This window comes from Nothobranchius furzeri, chromosome 15, assembly GCF_043380555.1.
Source record: "Nothobranchius furzeri strain GRZ-AD chromosome 15, NfurGRZ-RIMD1, whole genome shotgun sequence".
Taxonomy (NCBI): Eukaryota; Metazoa; Chordata; class Actinopteri; order Cyprinodontiformes; family Nothobranchiidae; genus Nothobranchius; species Nothobranchius furzeri.
This window is the reverse complement of record NC_091755.1, coordinates 3177519-3191783: the sequence shown is the minus strand read 5'-3', so window position 1 is coordinate 3191783 and position 14265 is coordinate 3177519.

Below are 14265 nucleotides of genomic sequence, written 5' to 3'. Positions count from 1 at the left end.
GGGTCAAACCATGTCCCAAAGGTCACCGGGCCTGGTGTCACTTTAAAGAAGTAGTCCAGTTACACATTTGTGGGCTTATAACTTGGCTTCTCAATATCCTAGAGAGATCAGGTTTGTTTTAGTGTAGTCCAATCAGCAGCCCCTACAACCACAAAAAGGAATGGAGTCATTAGCACTTATGGTTTGTAAATGGCACCCAGAATTATGTTGCATGAAGCACAATTTCACATCATTCTGGGGTCATTTGTGTGAAAACAAGGTCCAATCAGGCTGAAACGTTACAGGAAGGTAGAATCTATTGAGTTGTAAGTGATCTGAACGTTTCATGATGACAGCACTTTCCTAAGGGGGTCAAACCATGTCCCAAACGTCACCGGATCTGGTGTCAATTTAAAGAAGTAGTCCAGTTACACATTTGTGGGCTTATAACTTGGATTCTGAATGTCCTAGAGAGATCAGGTTTGTTTTAGTGTACTCCAGTCAACAGCCCCTACAACCACAAAAAGGAATGGAGTCATTAGCACTTATGGTTTGTAAATGGCACCCAGAATTATGTTGCACGAAGCACAATTTCACATCATTCTGGGTCCATTTGTGTGAAAACAAGGTCCAATCAGGCTGAAACGTTACAAGAAGGTAGAATCTATTGAGTTGTAAGTGATCTGAACGTTTCATGATGATCGCACATTCCTATAGGGGGTAAAACCATGTCCCAAAGGTCACCGGGCCTGGTGTCACTTTAAAGTAGTAGTCCAGTTACACCTTTGTGGGCTTATAACTTGGCTTCTGAATGTCCTAGAGAGATCAGGTTTGTTTTAGTGTACTCCAATCAACAGACCCTACAAACACAAAAAGGAATGGAGTCATTAGCACTTATGGTTTGTAAATGGCACCCAGAATTATGTTGCACGAAGCACAATTTCACATCATTCTGGGTCCATTTGTGTGAAAACAAGGTCCAATCAGGCTGAAACGTTACAATAAGGTAGAATCTATTGAGTTGTAAGTGATCTGAACGTTTCATGATGATCGCACATTCCTATAGGGGGTCAAACCAGGTCCCAAAGGTCACCGGGCCTGGTGCCACTTTAAAGAAGTAGTCCAGTTATACCTTTGTGGGCTTATAACTTGGCTTCTGAATGTCCTAGAGAGGTCAGGTTTGTTTTAGTGTACTCCAATCAAAAGTCCCTACAACCACAAAAAGGAATGGAGTCATTAGCACTTATGGTTTGTAAATGGCACCCAGAATTATGTTGCACGAAGCACAATTTCACATCATTCTGGTTCCATTTGTGTGAAAACAAGGTCCAATCAGGCTGAAACGTTACAAGAAGGTAGAATCTACTGAGTTGTAAGTGATCTGAACGTTTCATGATGATCGCACATTACTATAGGGGGTAAAATCATGTCCCAAAGGTCACCGGGCCTGGTGTCACTTTAAAGAAGTAGTCCAGTTACACATTTGTGGGCTTATAACTTGGCTTCTGAATATCCTAGAGAGGTCAGGTTTGTTTTAGAGTACTCCAATTAAGAGCCCCCATTACCACAAAAAGGAATGGAGTCATTAGCACTTATGGCTTGTAAATGGCACCCAGAATTATGTTGCACGAAGCACAATTTCACATCATTCTGGGTCCATTTGTGTGAAAACAAGGTCCAATCAGGCTGAAACGTTACAAGAAGGTAGAATCTATTGAGTTGTAAGTGATCTGAACATTTCATGATGATCGCACATTCCTATAGGGGGTCAAACCAGGTCCCAAAGGTCACCGGGCCTGGTGTCACTTTAAAGAAGTAGTCCAGTTACACCTTTGTGGGCTTATAACTTGGCTTCTGAATATCCTAGAGAGGTCAGGTTTGTTTTAGAGTACTCCAATCAACAGCCCCTACAACCACAAAAAGGAATGGAGTCATTAGCACTTATGGTTTGTAAATGGCACCCAGAATTATGTTGCACGAAGCACAATTTCACATCATTCTGGGTCCATTTGTGTGAAAACAAGGTCCAATCAGGCTGAAACGTTACAAGAAGGTAAAATCTATTGAGTTGTAAGTGATCTGAACGTTTCATGATGATCGCACATTCCTATAGGGGGTCAAACCAGGTCCCAAAGGTCACCGGGCCTGGTGTCACTTTAAAGAAGTAGTCCAGTTACACCTTTGTGGGCTTATAACTTGGCTTCTGAATGTCCTAGAGAGGTCAGGTTTGTTTTAGTGTACTCCAATCAACAGTCCCTACAACCACAAAAAAGGAATGGAGTCATTAGCACTAATGGTTTGTAAATGGCACCCAGAATTATGTTGCACAAAGCACAATTTCACATCATTCTGGGTCCATTTGTGTGAAAACAAGGTCCAATCAGGCTGAAACGTTACAAAAAGGTAGAATCTACTGAGTTGTAAGTGATCTGAACGTTTCATGATGAACGCACATTCCTATAGGGGGTAAAACCATGTCCCAAAGGTCACCGGGCCTGGTGTCACTTTAAAGAAGTAGACCAGTTACACATTTGTGGGCTTATAACTTGGCTTCTGAATGTCCTAGAGAGATCAGGTTTGTTTTAGTGTACTCCAATCAACAGACCCTACAAACACAAAAAGGAATGGAGTCATTAGCACTTATGGTTTGTAAATGGCACCCAGAATTATGTTGCACGAAGCACAATTTCACATCATTCTGGGTCCATTTGTGTGAAAACAAGGTCCAATCAGGCTGAAACGTTACAAGAAGGTAGAATCTATTGAGTTGTAAGTGATCTGAACGTTTCATGATGATCGCACATTCCTATAGGGGGTCAAACCAGGTCCCAAAGGTCACCGGGCCTGGTGCCACTTTAAAGAAGTAGTCCAGTTATACCTTTGTGGGCTTATAACTTGGCTTCTGAATGTCCTAGAGAGGTCAGGTTTGTTTTAGTGTACTCCAATCAAAAGTCCCTACAACCACAAAAAGGAATGGAGTCATTAGCACTTATGGTTTGTAAATGGCACCCAGAATTATGTTGCACGAAGCACAATTTCACATCATTCTGGTTCCATTTGTGTTAAAACAAGGTCCAATCAGGCTGAAACGTTACAAGAAGGTAGAATCTACTGAGTTGTAAGTGATCTGAACGTTTCATGATGATCGCACATTACTATAGGGGGTAAAATCATGTCCCAAAGGTCACCGGGCCTGGTGTCACTTTAAAGAAGTAGTCCAGTTACACATTTGTGGGCTTATAACTTGGCTTCTGAATATCCTAGAGAGGTCAGGTTTGTTTTAGAGTACTCCAATTAAGAGCCCCCATTACCACAAAAAGGAATGGAGTCATTAGCACTTATGGCTTGTAAATGGCACCCAGAATTATGTTGCAAGAAGCACAATTTCACATCATTCTGGGTCCATTTGTGTGAAAACAAGGTCCAATCAGGCTGAAACGTTACAAGAAGGTAGAATCTATTGAGTTGTAAGTGATCTGAACATTTCATGATGATCGCACATTCCTATAGGGGGTCAAACCAGGTCCCAAAGGTCACCGGGCCTGGTGTCACTTTAAAGAAGTAGTCCAGTTACACCTTTGTGGGCTTATAACTTGGCTTCTGAATATCCTAGAGAGGTCAGGTTTGTTTTAGAGTACTCCAATTAACAGCCCCCATTACCCCCAAAAGGACTGGAGTCATTAGCACTTATGGTTTGTAAATGGCACCCAGAATTATGTTGCACGAAGCACAATTTCACATCATTCTGGGTCCATTTGTGTGAAAACAAGGTCCAATCAGGCTGAAACGTTACAAGAAGGTAGAATCTATTGAGTTGTAAGTGATCTGAACGTTTCAAGATGATCGCACATTCCTATAGGGGGTAAAACCATGTCCCAAAGGTCACCGGATCTGGTGTCACTTTAGAGAAGTAGTCCAGTTACACCTTTGTGGGCTTATAACTTGGCTTCTGAATGTCCTAGAGAGGTCAGGTTTGTTTTAGTGTACACCAATCAACAGCCCCTACAACAACAAAAAAGAACGGAGTCATTAGCACTTATGGTTTGTAAATGGCACCCAGAATTATGTTGCACGAAGCACAAATTCACATCATTCTGGGTCCATTTGTGTGAAAACAAGGTCCAATCAGGCTGAAACGTTACAGGAAGGTACAATCTATTGAGTTGTAAGTGATCTGAACATTTCATGATGATAGCACTTTCCTAAGGTGGTCAAACCATGTCCCAAAGGTCACCGGATCTGGTGTAAATTTAAAGAAGTAGTCCAGTTACAAATTTGTGGGCTTATAACTTGGCTTCTGAATTTCCTAGAGAGATCAGGTTTGTTTTAGTGTACTCCAATCAACAGCCCCTACAACCACAAAAAGGAATGGAGTCATTAGCACTTATGGTTTGTAAATGGCACCCAGAATTATGTTGCACGAAGCACAATTTCACATCATTCTGGGTCCATTTGTGTGAAAACAAGGTCCAATCATGCTGAAACGTTACAAGAAGGTAGAATCTACTTAGTTGTAAGTGATCTGAACGTTTCATTATGATTGCACATTTATATAGGGGGTAAAATCATGTCCCAAAGGTCACCGGGCCTGGTGTCACTTTAAAGAAGTAGTCCAGTTACACATTTGTGGGCTTATAACCTGGCCTCTGAATATCCTAGAGAGGCCAGGTTTGTTTTAGAGTACTCCAATCAACAGCCCCTACAACCACAAAAAGGAATGGAGTCATTAGCACTTATGGTTTGTAAATGGCACCCAGAATTATGTTGCATGAAGCACAATTTCACATCATTCTGGGTCCATTTGTGTGAAAACAAGGTCCAATCAGGCTGAAACGTTACAAGAAGGTAAAATCTATTGAGTTGTAAGTGATCTGAACGTTTCATGATGATCGCACATTCCTATAGGGGGTCAAACCAGGTCCCAAAGGTCACCGGGCCTGGTGTCACTTTAAAGAAGTAGTCCAGTTACACCTTTGTGGGCTTATAACTTGGCTTCTGAATGTCCTAGAGAGGTCAGGTTTGTTTTAGTGTACTCCAATCAACAGTCCCTACAACCACAAAAAAGGAATGGAGTCATTAGCACTAATGGTTTGTAAATGGCACCCAGAATTATGTTGCACAAAGCACAATTTCACATCATTCTGGGTCCATTTGTGTGAAAACAAGGTCCAATCAGGCTGAAACGTTACAAGAAGGTAGAATCTACTGAGTTGTAAGTGATCTGAACGTTTCATGATGAACGCACATTACTATAGGGGGTAAAATCATGTCCCAAAGGTCACCGGGGCCTGGTGTCACTTTAAAGAAGTAGTCCAGTTACACATTTGTGGGCTTATAACTTGGCTTCTGAATATCCTAGAGAGGTCAGGTTTGTTTTAGAGTACTCCAATTAACAGCCCCCATTACCACAAAAAGGAATGGAGTCATTAGCGCTTATGGTTTTTAAATGGCACCCAGAATTATGTTGCACGAAGCACAATTTCACATCATTCTGGGTTCATTTGTGTGAAAAAAAGGTCCAATCAGGCTGAAACGTTACAAGAAGGTAGAATCTACTGAGTTGTAAGTGATCTGAACGTTTCATGATGATCGCACATTCCTATAGGGGGTAAAACCATGTCCCAAAGGTCACCGGGCCTGGTGTCACTTTAAAGAAGTAGTCCAGTTACACATTTGTGGGCTTATAACTTGGCTTCTGAATGTCCTAGAGAGATCAGGTTTGTTTTAGTGTACTCCAATCAACAGCCCCTACAACCACAAAAAGGAATGGAGTCATTAGCACTTATGGTTTGTAAATGGCACCCAGAATTATGTTGCACGAAGCACAATTTCACATCATTCTGGGTCCATTTGTGTGAAAACAAGGTCCAATCAGGCTGAAACGTTACAAGAAGGTAGAATCTATTGAGTTGTAAGTGATCTGAACGTTTCATGATGATCGCACATTCCTATAGGGGGTCAAACCATGTCCCAAAGGTCACCGGGCCTGGTGTCACTTTAAAGAAATAGTCCAGTTACACATTTGTGGGCTTATAACTTGGCTTCTCAATATCCTAGAGAGATCAGGTTTGTTTTAGTGTACTCCAATCAACAGCCCCTACAACCACAAAAAGGAATGGAGTCATTAGCACTTATGGTTTGTAAATGGCACCCAGAATTATGTTGCATGAAGCACAATTTCACATCATTCTGGGTTCATTTGTTCATTTGGAAAAAGTCCCAAAATGTCCCAAAATGGAGGCCTCCATTTCGGGCTTCTTTTGCATGTAGTTGAAAGTAACCCAGATTGAAGGTGTCCTTAATTGAAAAATTCAGTTCGGGTTACTTTAGAAGAAGACCCAAAATGGAGGCCTCCATTTTGGGTTACTTTACAAGAAGCCCCAAAATGGAGTCTCCATTTTGGGTTACTTTGGAAAAAGTCCCAAAATGGAGGCCTCCATTTCGGGTTACTTTACAAGAAGCCCCAAAATGGAGTCTCCATTTTGGGTTACTTTGGAAAAAGTCCCAAAATTGAGGCCTCCATTTCGGGCTTCTTTTGCATGTAGTTGAAAGTAACCCAGATTGAAGGCGTCCTTAATTGAAAAATTCAGTTCGGGTTACTTTAGAAGAAGACCCAAAATGGATGCCTCCATTTTGGGTTACTTTACAAGAAGCCCCAAAATGGAGTCTCCATTTTGGGTTACTTTGGAAAAAGTCCCAAAATGGAGGCCTCCATTTCGGGCTTCTTTTGCATGTAGTTGAAAGTAACCCAAATTGAAGGCTTCCTTAATTGAAAAATTCAGTTCTGGTTACTTTAGAAGAAGACCCAAAATGGAGACTCCATTTTGGGTTACTTTAGAAGAAACCCCAAAATTGCGGCCTCCATTTTGGGTTACTTTAGAAGAAGCACCAAAAATGAGCCTACATTTTGGGTTACTTTAGAAGAAGCACCAAAAATGAGCCTACATTTCGGGTTACTTTAGAAGAAACCCCAAAATGTAGGCCTCCATTTTGGGTTACTTTAGAAGAAGCCCCAAAATGGAGACTACGGTTTCCCCCCCAAGAGGGACACACACACACACACACACACACAAACACACACACACACACACACACACACACACACACACACACACACACACACACACACACACACACACACACACAAATCCAATCCTCCAAACAGGAGTGGTTAACCAAAGCAGGAGAATATTTAAAGAGGTTTTTTGAGGAGTTCAGACATCTAGGAGGAACTGGCAGTGGAGCTGCTCCACTGAGGAGGTTCAGGCACTTGGTAAGAATGCCTTCCGGAGGAGGAGTTTCAGGTGTGCCCTGCCAACAGGAGGCCCCTGGGTCGCAGAACAAAGGACCCCCTATGATCTTCTGCATAATCACATGAGCCCAGGTGTGGAACCTATTCAGCCATAGTTACGGGTGAGCTCATTGTGAAACCTGGCCCCACCCTATCATGTGATTTCCTGAGGTCAAATGGGCCAAGATGTGAGTGGGCGTTAAGTCATCTGGGAAGGCTTCTCAAAACTGGATTATAGATGGCAGACAGTTGGTGTCGTAAACCACCGCCTCTTTTCAAAGATGGTTGCTTACAGTGGATGTAAATGGCTTCTTTCACTCCTCTTTCAAACCATCTGTCCTCTCTGTCCAAACTGTGAATATTGTCATCCTGGAGTGACCTTTGTCCTTTTGATGCAGATGAACTGCTGAGTGCTGTCCCGTGGAGGTGGCTCTTCTATGTTGTTCCTATGTTGTGCTACTTCATTTTCTATTAAGACAAGAAGCCCAAATTGGAGACTCCATTTCGGGCTTCTTTTGCATGTAGTTGAAAGTAACCCAAATTGAATGCTTCATTAATTGAAGAATTACGTTTGGGCTACTTTTGCATGTATGGAAAAGTAGCCCAAAATGAATGGCTCATTTTAGGCTATTTTTGAATGTTGTAAAAAAAGCCCAAAATGAATTCTTTTTGGACTACTTTTACAACATTCAAAAGTAGCCCAAAATGAATGCTTTATTAATTGAAGAATTCAGTTTGGGTTACTTTAGAAGAAGACCCAAATTGGAGGCCTCCATTTTGGGTTACTTTTGAAGAAGCCCCAAAATGGAGGCCTCCATTTCCTCCATTTCGGGTTACTTTAGAAGAAAACCCAAATTGGAGGCCTCCATTTTGGGTTACTTTTGAAGAAGCCCCAAAATGGAGGCCTCCATTTCCTCCATTTTGGGTTACTTTAGAAGAAGACCCAAATTGGAGGCCTCCATTTTGGGTTACTTTTGAAGAAGCCCCAAAATGGAGGCCTCCATTTCCTCCATTTTGGGTTACTTTAGAAGAAGACCCAAATTGGAGGCCTCCATTTTGGGTTACTTTTGAAGAAGCCCCAAAATGGAGGCCTCCATTTCCTCCATTTTGGGTTACTTTAGAAGAAGACCCAAATTGGAGGCCTCCATTTTGGGTTACTTTTGAAGAAGCCCCAAAATGGAGGCCTCCATTTCCTCCATTTTGGGTTACTTTAGAAGAAGACCCAAATTGGAGGCCTCCATTTTGGGTTACTTTTGAAGAAGCCCCAAAATGGAGGCCTCCATTTCCTCCATTTTGGGTTACTTTAGAAGAAGACTCAAATTGGAGGCCTCCATTTTGGGTTACTTTTGAAGAAGCACCAAAATGGAGGCCTACATTTCGGGCTTCTTTTGCATGTAGTTGAAAGTAACCCAAATTGAAGGCTTCCTTAATTGAAAAATTCAGTTTGGGTTACTTTAGAAGAAGACCCAAATTGGAGGCCTCCATTTTGGGTTACTTTTGAAGAAGCACCAAAATTGTGTCTCCATTTCGGGTCTGGTGACCTTTGTGACTTCATTTGACCCTGTTAGGGTAACGTTCAGATCACTTACAACTCCATAGACTATACGTTCATGTGATGTTTCAGCCTTATTGGACCTTGTTTTCGCACAAATGGACCCAGAAATATGTGAAATTGTGCTTTGTGCAACATAATTCTGGGTGCCATTTAAAGACCATAAGTGCTTATGACTCCATTCCTTTTTGTGGTAGTAGGGGCTGTTAATTGGAGCATTTTAAAACCAACATGACCTCTCTAGGATATTCAGAAGCCAAGTTATAAGCCCACAAAGGTGTGTTACGAACCACACCTTTAAAGAAGAAGTGATCCAATGACCTTTGTGACAACATTTGACCCCCTAAGGAATGTGCTATCATCATGAAACACATGATTCATTTACATCTCAATAGATTGTACCTGCCTGTGATGTTTCAGCCTGATTGAAGTTTTTTTCAGAGAACTGGACCCATAATAATGTGAACTTGTCTTGGTGCAACATAGGTCTGGGTGCCATTTAAAAACTGTACATCCTATCCACTCCATTCATTCTGTTCTAGATACAGACCATTCATTGGAGTATTTTAAAACCAGCCTGACCTCTCTAGGATATTCAGAAGCCAAGTTATAAGCCCACAAAGGTGTAACCAGACACCTGATTATCTCTGCTTGGACAAGCGTCCCGTAAGGGCGCTCGAAAAGGTCAGACGGCATCGATTTCGACGTGCGTCGATGAGATGGTAGCCGGGATGCACCACCCCAAATTTCGTGCGGCTACGCCAAACCGAATTCAAACGGCGGCCAGAAAGTGGGAAAATTTAGCTCAGGCTTCATTTGCGGCCTTCTGCCACTTGAGCCCCTTTTTGGCCGCCGTTCGGCCCACGTTGGTCCGAGGCGCACGAAAAATTTTTTGGTGCATCCCAGCACTGGTCCAAACCACAGATTTCGAAATCGTGCCGGTCGCATCGTGTTAAGCGTCCGTTTGGGGCCTGAGGGCGGTTTTCCCTCCATTTTTCCATGTGCTCGGCAAATTGGCATTTCTCAACCGATTTTCACCAAACAAACATCGATTTGGCATGCCGCCGTCACCCCGATCTAGCCCAGGCAGTTTGGTAGCAGTAGCTCGTTGTTCCGGTGCTGTTCTGGGTCAGAGGTCAGAGAAAATGATGGATTTGGGCTGTTTTGGGGCTGAAAAACAGGGTTCTCCTCAACCTAGAGACTTGAAACTGAGAATGTTTCTTTAAATAGCTGACAGCTACAACATATGCAGTTTTCAAGTTGCTGGCTTATTCAGAAGGGTCAAGGTTCACAGCCTCTTGGTACAAGCAGAGAAAATGATGGATTTGGGCTGTTTTGGAGCTGAAAAACAGGGTTCTGCTCAACCTAGAGAGTTGACACTTGCACATTTCCTTTAGATAGCTGACAGCTACCACATATGTCGAGCTCGTGCCGGTCGCAACGTGCTAAGCGTCCGTTTGGGGCCTGAGGGCAGTTTTCCCTCCATTTTGCCATGTGCTCGGCAAAGTGGCGTTTCTCAACCGATTTTCACCAAAACAAACGTTGATTTGGCATGCCGCCGTCACCCCGAGCTAGCCCAGGCAGTTTGGTTGCCGTAGCTCTTTGTTTCGGTGCTTTTCCGAACCCCAGGTCGCCAGAGGTCACGCTCTTTTTGGCCACAGCTCCTCAAGGGAACGCCCGATCCGTTCCGTTTTTGGAGAGGTGGTCCCCGTGGTGCCAAGCAATCATAATCCGCTGTCAAAATTGAAAAAAAAAAATTGTGTCTGAGTTTGGCCAAAAAAATGCCCTCTTAGACCCATCGCCTCAAAGAGGACTTGTGTTTTCCTGGTAGAAAGTGGAAAGAAAAAGTTCTGCTGGCGCCAGCGATGCCATCTTCGGATATGTTGTTCGGGGGCCAAGCACGAGTCCATCCGAGGTGGTTTGGTGGCAAAATATTTTGTGGTTCCAGAGATATAGCCCCCAGAAGTGCGCGATTTTTGCAAGTTTACAATGGGCAATTCTAGCGCCGTGAGGGCTATCAAAAAGACGAGTAGATTTTTGCGCTCGTACCGGACTTCCGAACCAGAGAGTGTAAACAATTTTCGACTGCGCCCCCTAGTGGCCGAACTTGGTCAGTGAGCGACGTAGCATGACGCAACTAAAATATTATGATTCGGCATGTCCTTCTTTACAACATATGTGAATTTCATGTCCCTACGTGGAATTTAACTATTTTTAATGAATTAAAAGAGACCGGCAAAACCCTAGGCCCGAAACCACGATTTTTAGACCCTTTTTGGCTGCCGTTCGGCCATCGTTGATCCGAGGCGCCCGAAAACTCTTCTGGTGCATCCCAGCACTGGCCCGAAACACATACGTCGAGTTCGTGCCGGTCGCATCGTGTTAAGCGTCCGTTTGGGGCCGTATGGCACTTTTCCCGCCTTTTCTGCCATGTGCTTGGCAAAGTGGCATTTCTCAACCGATTTTCACCAAACAAACGTCGATTTGGCATGCCGCCATCACCCAGAGCTAGCTCAGGCAGTTTGGTAGCCGTAGCTCGTTGTTCTGGTGCTGTTCTGGGTCAGAGGTCAGAAAAAAGATGGATTTCAGCTAAAAACGGGGTTCTCTTCAACCTCCAGACTTGACACTGATACTGTATGCTCCTTGACCTCACAGGTCCATCATGTATTAATTTCAGACAGATTGGAGCTTGTATCACAGGTTTTTCAACCAGAAATATGTGAAATTGTGCTTGGTGCGACATATTTCTGGGTGCCATTTAAAAACCATAAGTGCTGACGACTCCATTCCTTCTGCTGGTGATAGGGGCTGTTAATTGGAGTCATTTAAACCCAACCTGACCTCTCTAGGACATTCAGAAGCCAAGTTCTGAGCCTCCAAAGGTGTATCCGGACATTTGTCTTTAAGGCAGAAGTGATCCGGTGACCTTTGGGACATCATCTGACCCCCTTAGGAATGTGCTATCATCATGAAATGTACAGATAACTTACAACTCAATAGATTCTACCTTCCTGTTGTGTTTCAGCCAGATTGGACCTTGTTTTCACACAAAAGGAACCAACATTATGTGAAAATGTGCTTTGTGCGACATATTTCAGGGTGCTGTTTAAAAACCGTAAGTGCTAATGACTCCATTCCTTCTGCTGGTGATAGGGGCTGTTAATTGGAGTCATTTAAACCCAACCTGACCTCTCTAGGACATTCAGAAGCCAAGTTATGAGCCTCCAAAGGTGTATCCGGACATTTTTCTTTAAGGCAGAAGTGATCCGGTGACCTTTGTGACATCATCTGACCCCCTTAGGAATGTGCTGTCATCATGAAACGTGCAGATCACTTACAACTCAATAGATTCTACCTTCCTGTGGTGTTTCAGCCAGATTGGACCTTGTTTGAGGGAACTGGAACCAAAATTATGTGAAATTGTGCTTGGTGCAACATAATTCTGTGTGTGCCATTTAAAAACTGTACATCCTATCCACTCCACTCCTTCTGTTATCGATACAGACCATTAATTGGAGTATCTTAAAACAAATTTGACCTCTCTAGGACATTCATAAGCCAAGTTATGAGCCTCCAAAGGTGTATCCGGACATTTTTCTTCAGGTGACACCATGCTAGGTGACCTTTGGGCCATGGTTTGACCCCCTTAGGAAGGTGCTATCATCATGAAAAGTTCAGATCACTTACAACTCAATAGATTCTACCTTTCTGTGGTGTTTCAGCCTGATTGAAGCTTTTTTCAGAGAACTGGACCCATAATAATGTGAAATTGTGCTTGGTGCAACATAGGTCTGGGGTCTGGGTCCCATTTAAACCCCGTAAGTGCTATTGACTTGATTCCTTTTTCTGGTAGTAGGGGCTGTTAATTGGAGTATTTTAAAACAGACCTGATCTCTCTAGGACATTCAGAAGAAAAGTTATAAGCCCACAAATGTGTGATACGAACCACTCCTTTAAAGAACAAGTGATCCGATGACCTTTGTGACACCATTTGACCATCTTAGGAATGAGCTATCATTATGAAACGTTGGAATCACTTATAACTAAAAAGATTCTAATTTCCTGTGGTGTTTCAGCCTGATTGAAGCTTTTTTCAGTGAACTGGACCCATAATAATGTGAAATTGTGCTTGGTGTAACATAGTTCTGGGTCCCATTTAAAACCCATAAGTGCTATTGACTTAAGTCCTTTTTCTGGTAGTAGGGGCTGTTAATTGGAGTATTTTAAAACAGACCTGACCTCTCTAGGACATTCAGAAGCCAAGTTATAAGACCAACAGCTGCTTTTTTGGTGAGCAGGACGTCTCCGTTTTGGGTGTTTTTTGAAAGTAGCCCGAAATAAAGTGCATAGTGTCTGCCACAAAATCCAAAGTTCAGGTCAGAACGGGTGGGGGATGGGTGACGGACTCCACTTGACCCTTTGGTTCAGAACGGGCTACTTGTCTTCATTTTGGGACGCACGGGGGATGGGTGGAGACCCAGAAACATGTGAAACAGTGCTTTGTGTGACATAATTATGGGTGCCATTTAAAAACTGTACATCCTATCGACTCAATTCCTTCTGTTCTAGATACAGACCATTAATTGGAGTATTTTACAACAGACCTTACCTCTCTAGGACATTCAGAAGCCAAGTTATAAGCCCACAGCTGTTTTGGTGAGCAGCACGTCTCCGTTTTGGGCTAACTTTTGAAAGTAGCCCGAAATAAAGTGTATAGTGTCTGCCACCCAGTCAAAAGGTCAGGTCAGAACGGGTGGGGGATGGGCAACGGACTCCACGGGCTACTTTTCCTCCATTTTGGGACAGATGAGGGTGGGGGGTGGGGTGGGGGGTGGGGGGGGGGGGGGGGGGGCTGAGGTGGGCCGGTCAGCGGACCAGGGGGAGGTCTCTGGGGCGGTGACCTCAAAACGGGTTACTTTGGGGAGGGGGAAGGTGTGGGGTGTTCTCCGCCAATGGATTCAGAAGGGGTGAGTTTGGGCGCGATACGGGTCACTTTTAAATTTCTTGTCCAAGGGCTCCCCTAGTGTCCAAGTCCCAAAGTGAAGCAAAAGTAACCCATTCTGAGTCCAGGGGTGTGCCAAAATGTAAAAAGTAACCCAAATTAAAGGAGCCCAATTCCATTGGGGCCACTTTTGACGCAAAGTGTGCCAAAAAGCGCATTTTAGAATGCCCAAAATGAAGCAATCCCTCAGGGGGTCAAACCATGTCCCAAAGGTCACCGGATCTGGTGTCAATTTAAAGAAGTAGTCCAGTTACACATTTGTGGGCTTATAACTTGGCTTCTGAATTTCCTAGAGAGATCAGGTTTGTTTTAATGTACTCCAGTCAACAGCCCCTACAACCACAAAAAGGAATGGAGTCATTAGCACTTATGGTTTGTAAATGGCACCCAGAATTATGTTGCACGAAGCACAATTTCACATCATTCTGGGTCCATTTGTGT